The sequence below is a fragment of the Patagioenas fasciata genome, chromosome 13, assembly GCF_037038585.1.
Source record: "Patagioenas fasciata isolate bPatFas1 chromosome 13, bPatFas1.hap1, whole genome shotgun sequence".
NCBI lineage: Eukaryota > Metazoa > Chordata > Aves > Columbiformes > Columbidae > Patagioenas > Patagioenas fasciata.
This window is the reverse complement of record NC_092532.1, coordinates 17,994,182-18,009,554: the sequence shown is the minus strand read 5'-3', so window position 1 is coordinate 18,009,554 and position 15,373 is coordinate 17,994,182. Positions and strand designations below refer to the sequence as shown.

Here is a 15,373-nt window from a genome sequence, read left to right as displayed (position 1 = left end):
AAAAAGTTAACTCTTCTAAGTACGGCTTCTACACTAAGTTAGCAGAAAGACTTCAGTATGTTGTGTTTTAGTGGACTGTATACCATAGAAAGGACTCAAATGACTGAAATGTAAACCTTGGAAAGACACTTTAAAATCGTGGCTTTTTAGAATATATTAATTGGATGCCAGTATAGTTTTTTGTAAAGGCTTTTTTTGTGGATTAAATGCCTATTATTATTTTATAAGCATGTTTAAATCCACTCTGTGATAATTTGTATTCTCTAAAAATGTTTTAAATTAAGTAATACTGAAATATGTAATGAACATGCCACATCAGACTTTTTAAGGGCAGAAAGTACGATGATATCCTTCAGAAAATATTTCTAAAATGTGCGATTTCCAACCCACCTACTTACTTGTAAGTTGTGTTAAAGCTACAGTTGATAACAAAGTCTTGTACGTGTGGATCATTGGGTAAACGCTGTCTGTCAGTATAGCTGGAGGAGACAGACATTTTTCATTTTAAGATATTTTGTAAAGAAAATCGTTACGTGGGTGTCCACAACTTGGCTGTTGATCTTAGGTCAGACACAGTGTATACACACTGTTATAGCACCCTGTGTTCAAAGAGAGGGAAATCCTGCCTGTGGCCCCGTGAAGGTTCAGTCCTACAAAATGCGGTGCAACCTGATCCAGCAAAACACTTAAGCACACCCTTGGTTTTAAACTTACGGAACAATATGTAAGTTAGATATGTACTTTGCTAAAAGATGCAGGATCAAATAAGTATATTCCTGAAGGAGGTAGATAATCTGTGAAAATAAATTGCATGGCAAAAATGTATGGATAGCTAGATAGGTAATCAAGGAAGCCTTTGATTTCGGTACAAGAAATACATTTACAGTATTTTGTTTCACATTAACCCTTCAGTAGTCACTACCACACTTTGTATCTGGCCATGAAATTTTCATCTATGTAGTTTCTTTCTTTGGAACGTAAAGATTTAACAGTCTCTGAGCCTGGTTTGGCTGATCTCTACATTGATGACAGAAATCCCAATTTTGCTCTCTAAGGGCATGATTGGACCAGTTGACATTTATTTCGGCCTTGAAGAAGGACATATTACTTATTTTATATATAAAATATGCCAAAATAAGATTAAGAGACTTTATGTACTTCGTACAGTAAGACAGCGGCACATAGTCATAGAACTAAGGCTTCCTTCCTCCCTGACTCTCCTTCCTTGCTTTTGTACTTTTGATAATGTGTCTGCATTCCCATAGCAATATTATTCTGGCACATGATAATGCAATAGTTTTGAAATATGCTTTTCATGTGATGTGTGAAAACATAAAATCTATAGATGTGCAGTATACATGGATAGAAGAATTCATATCACAATGTGTAGCTGCAAGCATAATAAATGGAAACTGATGAAAGGGGAATTTTTCTACTGCTGGGATTTTAAAGAATTAGACAAATGTATGTAGTTCAAATAAGGCAGAATATTCTGCTTCTTGTCATAGAAAGAGCGATGAACATGTATCAGAAGAGAAAATCAGCTGCTGCTTGGTAAGTACCCTATGATTTTTCTTGACTGCCGCCATTTGGGCTCTACCAAGTCCAGTACTTACTGTGCAGATCAGAGATGCTAACTCCTTTTTTGCCATTCTGTCTTTTGAAAGGACAGTCTTTCTTCTAAAATTTAAAACTACAGCAATAGAATACCACCTCTTCAGAAATAATCTTATTAATTCGCTTGTTTTGCAAACGGGAGCTAATTCATTAAAATCGTGAATTTAGTTCTTGGTCCAGTCTTTTCATCTCGAAGGCAGAAGAGAATCCTAAAAAAGTGACTTTGAATGCTATTTTTCTTTTATTTTTTATAGGCAGCCTTTGCATATTACAATATTAGGTGAAGCAAGTCTTTGTAATTTATATATTTATGCTAAGTGGTTTTAATTCTTCTTATTGCTGTTATTAAATTAGTAGTAGTAGCAGTAGTACTAGCAGTAAGTAGTGGTATTATTGGAAGTCCCTCTGTAAGGTTCTGTACAAAGAGATCATTAAAAGATAGCATTCTGGAGGTGATGCTCTATCTAACTAGAATCAGCAGGACATAGGAACTATGTCCCGTACGACGAATAACAAAAGAAAGGGTAGTTTACATTCTTTGATACATTTCTGCTCGATTAACCCCCAGTGGGATTTTACCCCTCCAGTCACATTTTTTTTTTGTTCCTCTAATCTTCTTTTGTATTTGCTCACTGACCCCAAGCATGTATTTGACTTGTGACCCTATTTCTGTTAATAAAATACAGGCCATCTGACCAGCATTCACACCACTGAACTACGAGGTGATGATTACCTCATTGTAAATGCTGGGAATTAGCGACACGCAGCAGTGTAAGGCTGGTGGTTGGGTGGGCTGGAGATACCCAACGAAGGGAGCATGAGCAATTCTGATCTCTGATTCCAAAACCAAACTGAAGATAATAAACTCCTTCAAAATACGTAACACCATCCATAGAAGAGCTGTATATCTCCTTATGTATTGTTCAGCTATTAATTAGCTGATAATGTTTAGGGGATTATGGCATGACAAAAACCAATTATAGCTATAATGTGGAAATTTTCAGTATCTGTATGGGTGGTAGCTTATGAAATCAAAATTACCCTATTTACGTTTTGGGTTATCAATTATAATTATATGCCTCATGAAAAAAATACATCAGCACTCAGTGGTAATAATTTCAGTATAGTGTTTTGAGGCTAAATAAACACTGGAAAGCATAGGTGAGCTCTTTCTAAGCAAAGTATTATTTGTTTTTAAAGCACTAGAAGAAATGTATTTTTTTAAGAAAATGCATAGTAATGAACCTACTAATGCATTCACCACATCCTTAAACCATGAAACTTATGGAAAGCCCTGTTAATTGTGTGTTACATGAAAAAATCATGCCAAAGCCATTTATCAGATATGTAATCTGTGGCTCTGTTTTGTGACAGGAAGCCATTATTTCCACCGAAAAAACAAATCCGTTAAATTTGAACTATTAGATTACAGCAGGGTTAAGGCTGCTTCTGTGCTGTAGAGTCACATCAGGGTCACAGCCCAGTTCTAGAGATGTACTGCAAGAGCTTCATATCTGATTAAGACAAAAAACTGATAAACATGTAATGCAGGCTAACAATATGGAATTATCTGATGCAGTTTGGGGGGATAGGGGCAGGGGGTATAACATCATTCAGTTTATTTGCATATGTTTGTTCTTTCTACTGAAATCAATCCCTTTGAAGGAAGCAAGAAAACTTTAGAAAAAGAAAATATTATTAATGCTGGTAAGAGAACACAGAAGAAAATCTTTAGTAAACATTTCTTTCCCAGTGTTGATTATCATTCTGTCTAATGTTTATTTTCATAATTTTCTTTGATCCAAACACAAATAACAATAAAGTTATCTCCATTTCTTTGAACTAAAAAAACTATACCGTGGCCAAATTTGGAGCAAATTTTTAAGTGGCTTTTTTGTTTGGTGTTGTTTTCTTTTTCCAAGCCACATAACAGATTTATGGAGTAGATATTTGCATAACTCACTCCCTCTCCTATATGGGAATGTTACTATGGCTAACAGTAATTTACCTGCTGTGGGCCTCTGTCTGACTTTATTGAAAAGGCTGCGGGCTGGCGGCGCCAGGGCACGTTCTCAATAGCAGCCGAGGGAGCACCCGTGGTTCAGGGCTTTGGATCAGGACTCACCCCCTTGTGTTATGAAAATTGCTCCTGTTTGTAGGGATTGACTGGCTCTGCCGGGTTGTAAACCCAGAACATCGGCAGTCTGTCCTCAGTGCATTTCCTACCCAAACCTACATCACAGATGGCAGCAGAGATGTCATATCTTCACAATCTTCTTCCATCAGAAATTTGACAGACAAGTACGTACTACAGACTTAGAAACAACCACACTCCTAATATAAATATTGTACAGTTTTAAAATATGTACTACAGTATTTACCGTAGACCTTGAAACTAGGTCTATGTTGCTGGAGGTTCTTTAGTCTGTACGTATTTAAAGACTCCGCCAAATCACAGATCTGCTCAGGAGAATAAAACCACAAAATTGTCTCAGGCAAAGCTACTGACCATGTCTCAGAAAACTGTCCTCTTGTGTGGCTGGCAGAACCTGCTGGGGTGATGGTCAAGATTTCGTATCTGTGATGGAAAGCAAATATATTAGCCTCAGATTGTAGCTAGCACGTATTCTGGTTGTTCTGTATGCTATATGCTTTTTAAAGTTTTTTGAGGATGTGATACAGAAACATGAGAGATTCTCAGGTTCTCTAAAACTTAGTATATTTTTGCTCTCCCATTACATTCTCGTGTTTGTCCAGCTGCTCAGCCTCGCTCAACGAGGGCATCCGGTCTAGTGATCGATTGTGTCTGTGAGCGGGTCCAAGTTTCATTCTTAAATCAGCCAGCATGTGGTTGATGGCAGGGACAAAGCCAACCCTCATCACTCCCTAAGCAAATCATCTTCCCCTTTGCTGTACAGTGCAACCAAATTATGATTTCACCATTGAAATAAATGTCAAAATTTCCACCACCTTCAGACGGATTGGGATATGGATATTGGCTTCTAAGTGCAGATGGCCTGTCAAAGGGCTTATTTTTAAATCAGGAAGTGTGTAAGTGCTTCAAAAGATTATGAAAATAGAAATGAATACAAATAATATGAAGTCAGGTGTTGCTAAAAAGCATCATTAGAAAATGGACATATTTGAGGATAAATTGAAACTGATCCCAGTGACTGCAGGTGACTCACACTTGAGCAAGGATGAAAATTTGGGTTTTGAACTGTGTAGAACAGTTTGGGCTGAAGATTTTTACTTTTTTTTTTTTTTAATATTTATATTAAAAATGACAACTAGGAAACAGTTTTTAACTCCTGTAGTTTGTTCTAGTCAAACAGAGTACTTCTGGTCCTAGAGAAGGGAGTTCCCAGATGGTAACTAAAGGCTCCTGCCTAAATGTGAGAAAGCCCTTTAGCAGGAGATCATCACAACTACAAACACAACCAAAAAGCATTACTCCTTCAGTTTCTTTTTTTTTCTCTTTTTAGCATAATGAAAACAGGAATACCAGAGCTGATATTAATTATTGTACAGTTCCCTTTCATATAAATGTGCTTAGGAATATGGAACTGGAAAAAAGAAAAACCCAAACATATGCCTCTAGGCTCTGTTTCCTAAATTGCTGGCAACCATAGCATAGGTGCAAAGCCCAGAATAAGCACACAGTAATACCCAATGTAGATGTCCCAGGGAACAAAGCTAGAAAAGTTAGAGTTACAGAATACCCATTTCTTGGTGGAAGAGTGTAAATCAATGCACTTCCAAAACTTTTGAGCTTTACATTCTTACACGATTTTAAGTAAAAATATACAGAAGAGCTCACATGCTAGAAAAAACTCTTCCTGTTTCTTGTTCCTGAAAGAAATGGAACTTTGGCATGGAGAAGCAGAGTCCCTTGTATTCCCTAGTCCCTGAGACTGCATGGCTTGCTGGATAATTCAGAGCTAAACACAACATAGCGCTCAGCATTCTTCCCTCCTTCTTTTCTGCAGAGATGAGCAGAAAGCCTCATAGATAGGTGTGGTAACATCTGCCTGAGTCTGCAGAAGCCTGAAACGACAGTGAGAGGTATAGTGCTTGAAAACTAAAGACAATAGCCTATGTCACGCTGAGAATTCAACACGTGTTACAGCTCAAAATAATTGAAATCCACATACAAATAAATGGTGTATGGCTTACTGTAGTAATGGCTCCATTTGGTGGTTTTTGAGTTTGTGTGGTTTTTGTTCAGTTGGTTTTTTTTTTTCTTTTTTTTTTTTTCATTTTCAATTAGATAATATTCAGGTTTAATATTCAATTATTTTAATATTAAATTAAAATATTTGCAGCTACTGTGATAACATGTTTTGCCACTGATGGCCCAGGCCTTAGTGGGTGTAAAGCTTTTGTGGTACCCAGCAAAGGGTGTGGCTGATGTCCTGGCCCAGTTCCCTTGTAGTCCATCTTGAAAATTCCTCTTCACAATGGCTCTCTAGCAAAATCACTGTGCTCTTCACATCTAGGGATTGAAACACGAGTTGTGCCTCAAAAATCATATGTTATATAGTCCCACGGTAATTCTTCTTCCTTTATCTCCAGTAATTTTCCTGTGCTGGTTCTGGTCTGGTCCCTTCTGCTCAGCAGGGGTTGTTTTTGTTCTTTTTCTTTGTTGCTATTAATTTTCTCAGAACTACTATCTGCTATACTCACATAGCATCGACTATCAAGCTACTAAAATGGTGTTGAAGTATATTAAACCCCTCATTTTAAAACAGTAATAAAATATTTTTACTAAATAAATACATAAAGCTTCTCTCAGATCATGCAATAAGGAAACCGACTGTAGTGCTAAAATTCCCCGAACATCGGAGGACAAAGGACCAGTTTACTAAAGAGCCTTTTTCCAGGACTTGGAGCTCTGATAGTCCTTAGAGGAAATAATAAATCTTTCTCTTTGTCACTCTTCCCTACGTTTCTTTTGTTATTTAGGGGAAGAAAAGAAAAAAGGAAAGAGTGTAGGTAGTACTTACAAGGCAGCTTCCTTGATGTTTCTGGTAGTCCAACCAAAGGACAAGATTGTGTGTATAGGAAGGGGAGATGAGCAATTCATCCTGTAAAGGAATTAAAAACAAAAGTGGAAATCCTTTGTAAGAAGAAGAGTGATTTGGATTATAGCTGCATGCTTTCACTAATGACTTTGCAAACATTTAGCCAGAGATAACCTAGAAATCCAGTTGCAGTTTATTTAATATTCAGATAAGGACCATTCACCTGCTGTTAAGCTACAACATCTACAATCATTCTTTGAATACTGATAATTATATGAAGCAGACTCCCCTAGAGGCTGGTAGTCTAGTCTGGATTCACCTGGAATACAAAGATGAATAATATTGCATATTACATGCACCCAAGTAGTTGCAATTTATAGAAATGTCCATTTATGCTCCTGAAAAAAAAAGATGTGTATTTCCCTAGGGGTATAGTATACGGTGATAAAAACCTGTGTGGGGGACTGTTTGGGCTGTAACTCCTAGTGTGCCTGTTGATTAATTAATAAACAAATAAATTGTTATATTTAGCCAGATATCTCAGTACAAGGCCATAAAAGAGAAAATGTTCAAAAATAATTTTGTGTGCCTCGCCATAAGGAGGGGTTACTCAGAGACACAAGAAATGAGTACTAGACGTGGCATCCAAATGGCTCAGGCCAGATATGTGTGTACATTTTTAACAGATGAGTAGCATTATGAATATGCTCTCTTTGCCTCCTCCTTTCATCCTCTTTCTCCCACCAGGTGCCTTGTCCTTGTTCTCCCCTCGCCTTTGCTGATGGCTGGTAACACCTCATCTTCACCAGGGAAGCAACCGGGCAGTTTGCTCCATCCTCACAAGACTGAGGGTATAATTAGAACAACGCACCTGCTCAGCCCTCCAGTGACTCAGTTAGTCTACATCCATGTCAAAATCCATGCTGTGAGGGTAATTTGATCATCTCACTTACTTTTTTCATACACTTTATATGAATAAGCCACCAGAACAAGCCTCCGTTGAGTTGGTTCAGTTTAATCTCACAAATTTGTGTCAACTCCTTGTTGCCAGAAGAATGTTATCATTTGATCTCATGGTTACACTTTAGTAGACTTTAGTACATATTTTATTTCACTCTCCAGAATATAAAATTCCATTTTGTGTCAAAATCATCTTTTTATTATTATCTATTTATATTTCAGTGATACTTACAGGCTTCAACTGAGATCAGGGTCTTGTTGTACGAGACAATACAGAAAGACACAATAAAAGAATTCTAGTCCCAGGAGCCTTGTAAGCTAAATAAAGGCTGGGAGAAAGGAAATATTACCCCCGTTTTACAGATGGGAAACCGAAGCTCTGACGATCTTTCCATACAACTCAGTGCAGTGTCATACAGTGATACTGAAGAGAGAGCTCTGAAAAAATTATGAAGTCCAGAATCTGTGCAAAATGAAGGTGGATTTCAACCTTATTTTACTGACAAGTATCCATCTAAGTTCGAGTAAGTTATAGATGCACACTGGTATCCTTTGCACACTGAGTATATCCCAAGGCTTCCTTGGCCTTCTCCATGCTTGTTTGTCTCCCAGCCCCCCCTTCAAAGGCTTCATTTTTTGATGCAGTCATCATAGGCTTGTAAGAGTTAGTCTACCACTGCTTCCTCCAGCACTTCACAAAAATTTACCTCCAGCCCTGAGATGCCACAGCGGTGTCAAATCTCTCTGACTGCAGCAGCTTCCAGGCTCAGCGGGGATACATCAAGGGTCTGTTAGGTTCTCCTTCCCAACATCCGAAGGGTAATGTAATCTTCTTGTCCTTGAACAGAGCCTAGAATCTCCTGTGTTAGAATACTTTTCCTCATTTAATCTGCTCCTCCCAGAAGACCCTGTAGAATCCTGGGGAAGCAGTAGCCAACGGAGGGCATTTGCTCAAGACCAAGCAGCAGAGAAGCACTTTGGTGTTCCCTGAAGACACAGCAGAAACAAGTGGAAATGGTAAGCTCTCTGTCTTCCTTCAAAGATGACTAAAAGTAGGAGGGGAGACTGCCAGGAATTAGGGTGGGGTAGCAGTTTGCACCGAGGTGCTTGTGTCCCCCTCAAATCCCAGGGCTAATGCAGACACTTGTAAACCACCCTGTGGAATTTGATTTTCAGAATTCTGTGAGCTAAACTCTTCACCATTCTAACTGCACCGCTATAACATTGCCTTTGGACTAAAAACCAGTTCAGACTAATTGTCAAGGTTCAGATAACAGGAAAATATTTCTCTTTGACAGTCTACTATTTTTCAATTGTTCCTCTGTTACATATCTAAGTAAACATTTGTTCCACTTATCATTTCTGAGCAAAAGACATGAATCATTTGACGAGTAAAACCACAACGGCAGCTGTTGCTTATTAGAAACAGTCATCTTGTTCAAGGGCCTGCTATGAAGGAGTTCTTCAGGAAACTGTTTCTGCTTTTAGTGCTTTACAGAGCAATGAAAGCAAAGTCGCAGAAATTAGGGAATTTTTATTTCACTCATTTGATTGGCCAAACACAGGGGCACACACACACAGAGCAATCGTTACAGCTGAGCTAGAAGCCCCCATGAAACAGGAAAATCCTAATTTAAGAATGTTACTAATGCTGTAATACTTAAGTTCTTTGACTTTGTGATGTCTATACAGTTCTCTACAATCCAGGTCAAAAACCTGGATTTAAGGGTCCCTTTGTTATAGTATTTGGGATCTGCGATTTTGATGTTGGATACAATATTTATACCAGTTATTATGTGTGTACCAGAAATATTTTTCACCATTCATGATTTCTCCAGGTCTCAGGAACATATTAATTCTGGATTAATGAAGTTCCTAGAAGCCAGTCATCAGTGGTCACTACTACATTACTTTCAGATACAGCTTCTCCAACCAGCGGAAAAACAAACAAAGAAAAGGATTTAAAAGTCTGATCAGGATAGGAAAACCAGGGAGGGCTACTTAATTGCAATAAAACACTTTTAAAATTAGTGGAAACAAAATAGGGAAATAAGGAACAAAAACTGGACCACAAGGAATTCAAGTGAATAAGTGAAACTGAGTCAGGTTAGATGTGAAGATTTTTCCCTTTCTAGAGTGCTGGTTCAAAGAAATTATAGAGTATAAGGGCCAAAATCTGATTGTTTCTGTGACCTGTATGAAACAAAATTGTACTAAACCAAGACCTAACAGTTAGATATTTTACCATACAAAATCACTTGAATGGTGGTGCCCTTGTTGTCAGCTTTGAAGGGAGAAGCCAAAGTCTGAACGAGCATAGAGGTGCCCTGATCCTAGCAGAGCAGAGGGGAGGAACATTGGCAGGGCAGTACAGGGATGCTACCAAGTAGTCTGCTCTGCAGTTAAATAGGAGCACTTGCGCCTTTGTGACTGTTGCTTAAATACCTTTCAAAAACACAAAATTCATTTGCAAACATTAAAGAAGAAAGAGTAAAAAAATACATATATATAAATGGATTGTTGTATTATGGCAAAAGAAAACGAAAGCAGAGCAGAAAAACAGTGGAGAGAAGTAAGCCACTGAGGAGGCAAAGCTGAGGTTATTATAGGTTAGAAATCTGCAAAACTGTCACCAATTCAATAATAGTATTCAGCGAGCTTTCTAAAGATCATATCCTGCCCTTCATTCACCTTCGCACACTCACTGATGGGAGTCAGCACTTTGCTGCAGCTGGATATTTATAAGTCATTCGTTCTGTGTAACATGCCTGTTCTTACTAATCTTAGTCAAGTAAGTAGTCCATCCTCACGTGTCATCCCACAGAAGTCGAATATGCTATTAGCATAAGTGATGATTACTTATCTGTGTGAGGTCTTGTGGGGTTGGGTCTTTCAGCATCAGTATACTTGACATGGCAGTCTTTCCATTATAATTTAATAAAATGGGGCCCAATTCAGTTCAGAGGTGGCCTGAGGAATAAGCTGGACTTTAATGGTGCTTAAGCCTTTGACTGGACCTCTGCAAACCCTGAATTTCATTGACAGAATAATAATTACTCAGAGGAGGGTTATTCAGTTATTGACTTGATTCTTTACCATTGCTTTGATCGTGGTACCTTTGCAAGTGCTTGAGCAAGGTGATGTAAATCTGAACACACTCAGAAGAAAGTTCTGGTAATACTGCTTTCCTTGGTAAAAACAGGGACCACAGAAATGTCATTAATAGTTCAGAGAATTTGTACATGTTGATGGGTAAATTTCACTCTAGAAGAATACTGTGCACTAAAAAGGGACAGTATAAGACGGTGGAGAAAATTCCATCTCACAGCTGCACTGAAATGGAAATATCTCTTGCGAGCAGGTAGATGGAAAACATCTAATCCAGAGGCCTGTGAAGCTGGTGGAAATCTTTCCATTTTTATGAGCTCTGGATTAGTCCCTCACTGAACGAGCACCTGTGATGCATCTTAGTCTTGGATGACTGTGTACAGCAACACATTTAGTATAACATCTGTAAAATGAATCCGTTACCCGTAATCAACTGCTTGGTGCAAGAAGGAATCAGTCAGTTCATCTTGTATGCCACGCACTTCTCCCAAGGAAGAACTTCTAATTGCTGCATGGATAAATCAGCAAAGCACATCAGTCATCCTAAACAAATTATTTTAAAGGGTTACATGTATTTATAGCAGCTGATATTCCCCCTCTTTTAAAACTTTTAATATACTTTTGTTCTTAACCTGATCTCTGAGCAGCTACTAGCTTCCGAGTGGCTCCTGTACTCTCTCTGAACCTTCATTCTAAGATCCTGCAGCTCCCATGATGTTTACATCTTTTGTGAATACTGGAGCAATTCTCTGTGACCTTTCTGACCACCTCTTTAATTCATAGTTCTCCCGATTCCCAAAGTGCAAAGGACATAGGAAAATTTTGGATCATAATTTCTTAACCAACTAGCTCTTCGCTTTGTTCTTTGTTACATATGATCTGCTGCACTTACAGAGTTCATGAGTTGTCTTCTATGTGACCCCAAAGGTTTGGTTTTTGGTTTTTTTTTTTTTAAAAAAAGAAAAATATACATATATGTACACATATATTTGAAAAAGTCTTCATCAGTGGTACAAAATATATTGCCCAGCTGTTATATCCAGAAGGTTTGGCACACTAGATCACAAGTAGTAGACCCTTTATAACATTTGATTCTTATCTTTGCTTGCTGTATGTGTGAAAACAATCCACTGTTTGTATACCTACTGCACTTCCAGCTTTCCAGCCAGGCGTTTGTGAAGAATTGCATCTATTAATTATTACATACATTTTTTTGCCGAATTATGTATGTTAAAGGCATATTTGCTGGTCAGTCCTGTAAAATCACACATATAAAGTGTAATTTGCACAATGCGTCTCTTAAACTTTTGGTGAAAGACTAAAATCTGCAGATTAAATAGCAAACAGGTCCTCACTAAATTAATGCCTAAGAATCATCATTGTCAATATTGATGAAACAGTGATATAAACTTTTTCTTATATACTTATCTGGACAGTATAAGCTTTTCTCCTTTACTTTTATAATCAAGTTTAAACATGTTCAGAGTTTAGATGTCTTTGCTGTCTAATCCCTCATATAGCCCAAGAACATGCCCAGCTTTGATCAGCTGTAATCCATATGAAGTCAATAGGACTTTCTCATACAAAAATTAAAAACTTTTGGAAAAAGCTTGCTTAATCAGTTTTTAAAAGATTTCAAGATCTTTATATGTTCACCATTGTGTTTAAAAAAAGCATTTTTTATTTGCTAGCCATCCAAGGACTTGGTTTTTCTTCACTTTCCCATTAGCCTGGCAGTTTAGCCGGTAGAACCCTTTTATTCCTCCCACTGGAGTAGCAAAGAGAAATTCATTTGATTCCAGTGGATAGTAGTTGATTTCATTATCATGTTACAGAAAATAAAGATTACAATTCCAAATTATTTTGCCTGCAGTCCACACACTGACCATGTAAATGGCAATATGTGGAAAAGTTGACTACAGCATAAAAAATTAACTTCGTGCAAGGATTTTCTTGAATTGGTTTCAAAAGAATCTGCTGTTTGGCATCTTTCCTGTACTGAATTTCTGGAGGGTAACTGCATTATGTGCATGTATAACATGCAAAAGGAAACATTCCCAGAACTCTTTCTTTCTCCTACCAAATGTAGCACATTGTTTGTATTCAAAATAGTTGCCTGAAAGCAAAACTGTATACACATACAAGGTTATAGATGTGTGCATTGTGAAATAACCACTAATGGAAAGTGAAATACTACTCTCTTTCACTTGCCGTTGAGTGACAAAGGTTGAATCTAATGATAATTTGAATATTCTGGCAACAGTTGGTGATATTCTGCCTCTGCCAAAATAAATAAATAAATAAATAAATGCTCCCATCTCGCAGAGCGAATGCCCTGTAAGTCTATAGAAAACAAATTAGGAATGCGTTATTCTCAATGAAAAAAGTCTCCACAAGACCGATAATTTTATTTTTTTAGTGCACAGAATAACATAAATCAAAAGAAGCAATAGTCTACCTTGTGTTTTGACTACTTTGACCCTCTTCAACCCCTGCCAATTTTTATCTCATTTTTGTTTAACTTCGTACATCAGAGTTTAATTTTAAACCTGGTCCTGAAGACAGTGATGTATAGGGTACATCAAGTATAGCTTAAATTACCCTCTCCCCAGTGATTTGAAGTTGAGGGGAGGGTCTTACTCCACAGCAGGGTGGGAAAGAGAAATGGTCAGATGTTGCCCTTTGAACCTGACCACCCTCAGCTACAGAAACATTTATGCCAGAACATCATTTATTGATTTTATTATATTTTAGGATCTCTTAAAACTGTTGGAGAAGTTTGCCGTATATTAATTTTTGACACATGCATATAAAACCAGAAATATGGGTTGAGCAGAAACTATAAATATAGACAACACTGCCCAATAAATGTACATCCTTTCACTTATAGGTTTCTATTTCAGCTGATCATTCCGAGCAGCCTGTCTTTGAAAATAAATGTTACCTCTCTGATAAGCTAACCAATTTGAAGATTAAAGCTGCATTTGAGGATTAAAGTTTTTTCTTATTTGATTATTGTTGTGTCTTGTAGCAGCAGAAGGTAAATATTAATAAAAATGTTAAAGTCCAGTTCTGCTCACTTTACTCACACAAGCATTTTATACCATGAGACTGAACAAATTATGCAGGATTTGGCCCTTAAACTCAGCATTGACTGCTCTGTTTTCTCAGTCCACTAAGAATAAGTCTCCCGTGAAATGTTACATGTACCCTGCAAACTCACGAACCCACTGCTGCCACAGAAAACTCACGCTGACGGGGAGCTCTGAAAACTCGCCGTCCAATTATATACCACAGAGCTATGTATGTGTTTTTACTGAGGAGAATAAAAACCACAAGAAGTGCTCTACAACAGACCACAAAATGGGTTTGGCACCTGTGCCTCCTCGGAGCCGAAGTTTCAGAGTTGTGCTATCACGTGTCCCGCTGACCCCGGGAGAGCAGCGCTGACCTTGTCTTACACGCAGAAGTCTATTGCTATGACTCCCCTGAGAGCACAAACCAGCTGCAAACTGCTGCAATGATTAACCCTTATGTGTTGTAGATGTAACATCAAGTCATGGTAATAAAGCTTTCACTGCATAACAGATCTCTTGCTTTGTAAATTGTTGCTCTTATCAGCTGCACTCTTGGATGTTATCCCTTTTGTGTGAAGCATGACTGCTGTGGTGTTCACTGGAAAGGCTACCAGATCTATAAAGCCTGTGATATTTACGCAGTTGCTTTGGAGAATAATACAGAGGATATACCTTGTTTAAACTAAAAATGCGGTGTGTGAAAACAACAACAAAACCCACACGTGAAATACTCATACATATGAAACAATATATTAATTAAAATCCAGAGTGCCTGTGGCAGATTTGAATCCAGAAACACCAGATTTGCTATAACAGAAACTGTGTTGTTCCACTGAGTCCAGGCTGCTGTTTGTGGAAGTAATTTATACCTAACATGTTGTAAAAATGCAAAATCTTTGAGCCTGTGACATACCTGGACAACTACAGAGTTTTGCTGTTTGTCTGGAAACAGAACACTTGTGGCAATCAGCACTCGCCTCTCCAAAACATAAGCAGTGTAAGTCTGATTCTGTCACAGACTTCAAATGCCAGAGTAATTCTGTGCTTTCTTGTTTGCACAGAAGCCAATGGGAGTTTTGAGTATGTATCAACCTATAATCCAGCCTGTGTCTGTGGCCTTGGCTCCCTCCCAGTGTGCCTCCTACCCTCCTCCAGCCCTTCCCTTGCCAAATCTATGGCATCTAGTTTTTATTCACAACCTTTTTCAAAGGATAAAAACAGCTTTCAGGTTCAGGAAGAAGAAGAAAAAAAATCCCTTCAGTATAAACAGTGGAAAAGTAAATTCCATTTAAGGAAAGAAAATAGGTTTCCCTAAAAATACTAAGGTGTTGTGAGTTTTGGAATGGGCATTCAGATATTGTAAACTGTGATTGTGAAGGGCCTTGCACTGTTTGGGAGTGCAGTAGATAAATGTCACGTGCTAAGGGCAGGTTGATAAAAGGTACTTGGGAAACTTCTTTCAGCTCAGGAGTGACAACTAGGAGGGAGGCTGCAGTGAAGATGATTTTCCTTGCAAGAGTCCCTGGTGCTCAGAGGGAGTGGGTTAGTGCCCTTTGATAAGAGGTAAAGGGACACCACTCTGTGGTC

The 15,373-nt window shown here is 38.1% G+C and overlaps 2 long non-coding RNA genes across 4 annotated transcripts; one reads left to right on the top strand and one right to left on the bottom strand.

Moving 5' to 3' along the window:
* The first annotated feature begins 1,506 nt into the window (after positions 1-1,506).
* LOC139829034 (uncharacterized) lies at positions 1,507-14,285 on the top strand. Of its 2 annotated transcripts, none has more exons than XR_011741239.1 (4): positions 1,507-1,554; positions 7,389-7,572; positions 8,449-8,618; positions 13,881-14,285. It is a non-coding gene; the product is annotated as an uncharacterized lncRNA (long non-coding RNA). The 2 variants fall into 2 exon arrangements; XR_011741238.1 differs by lacking the exon at positions 1,507-1,554 and adding an exon at positions 5,539-5,682.
* On the bottom strand, positions 5,497-8,812 carry LOC139829035 (uncharacterized). 2 transcript variants are annotated; one of them, XR_011741240.1, is made up of 3 exons: positions 8,309-8,812; positions 6,624-6,704; positions 5,497-5,664 (listed from the first exon to the last, which is right to left on the bottom strand). It is a non-coding gene; the product is annotated as an uncharacterized lncRNA (long non-coding RNA). The 2 variants fall into 2 exon arrangements; XR_011741241.1 differs by lacking the exon at positions 5,497-5,664 and adding an exon at positions 5,994-6,112.
* Positions 14,286-15,373: the final 1,088 nt, after the last annotated feature.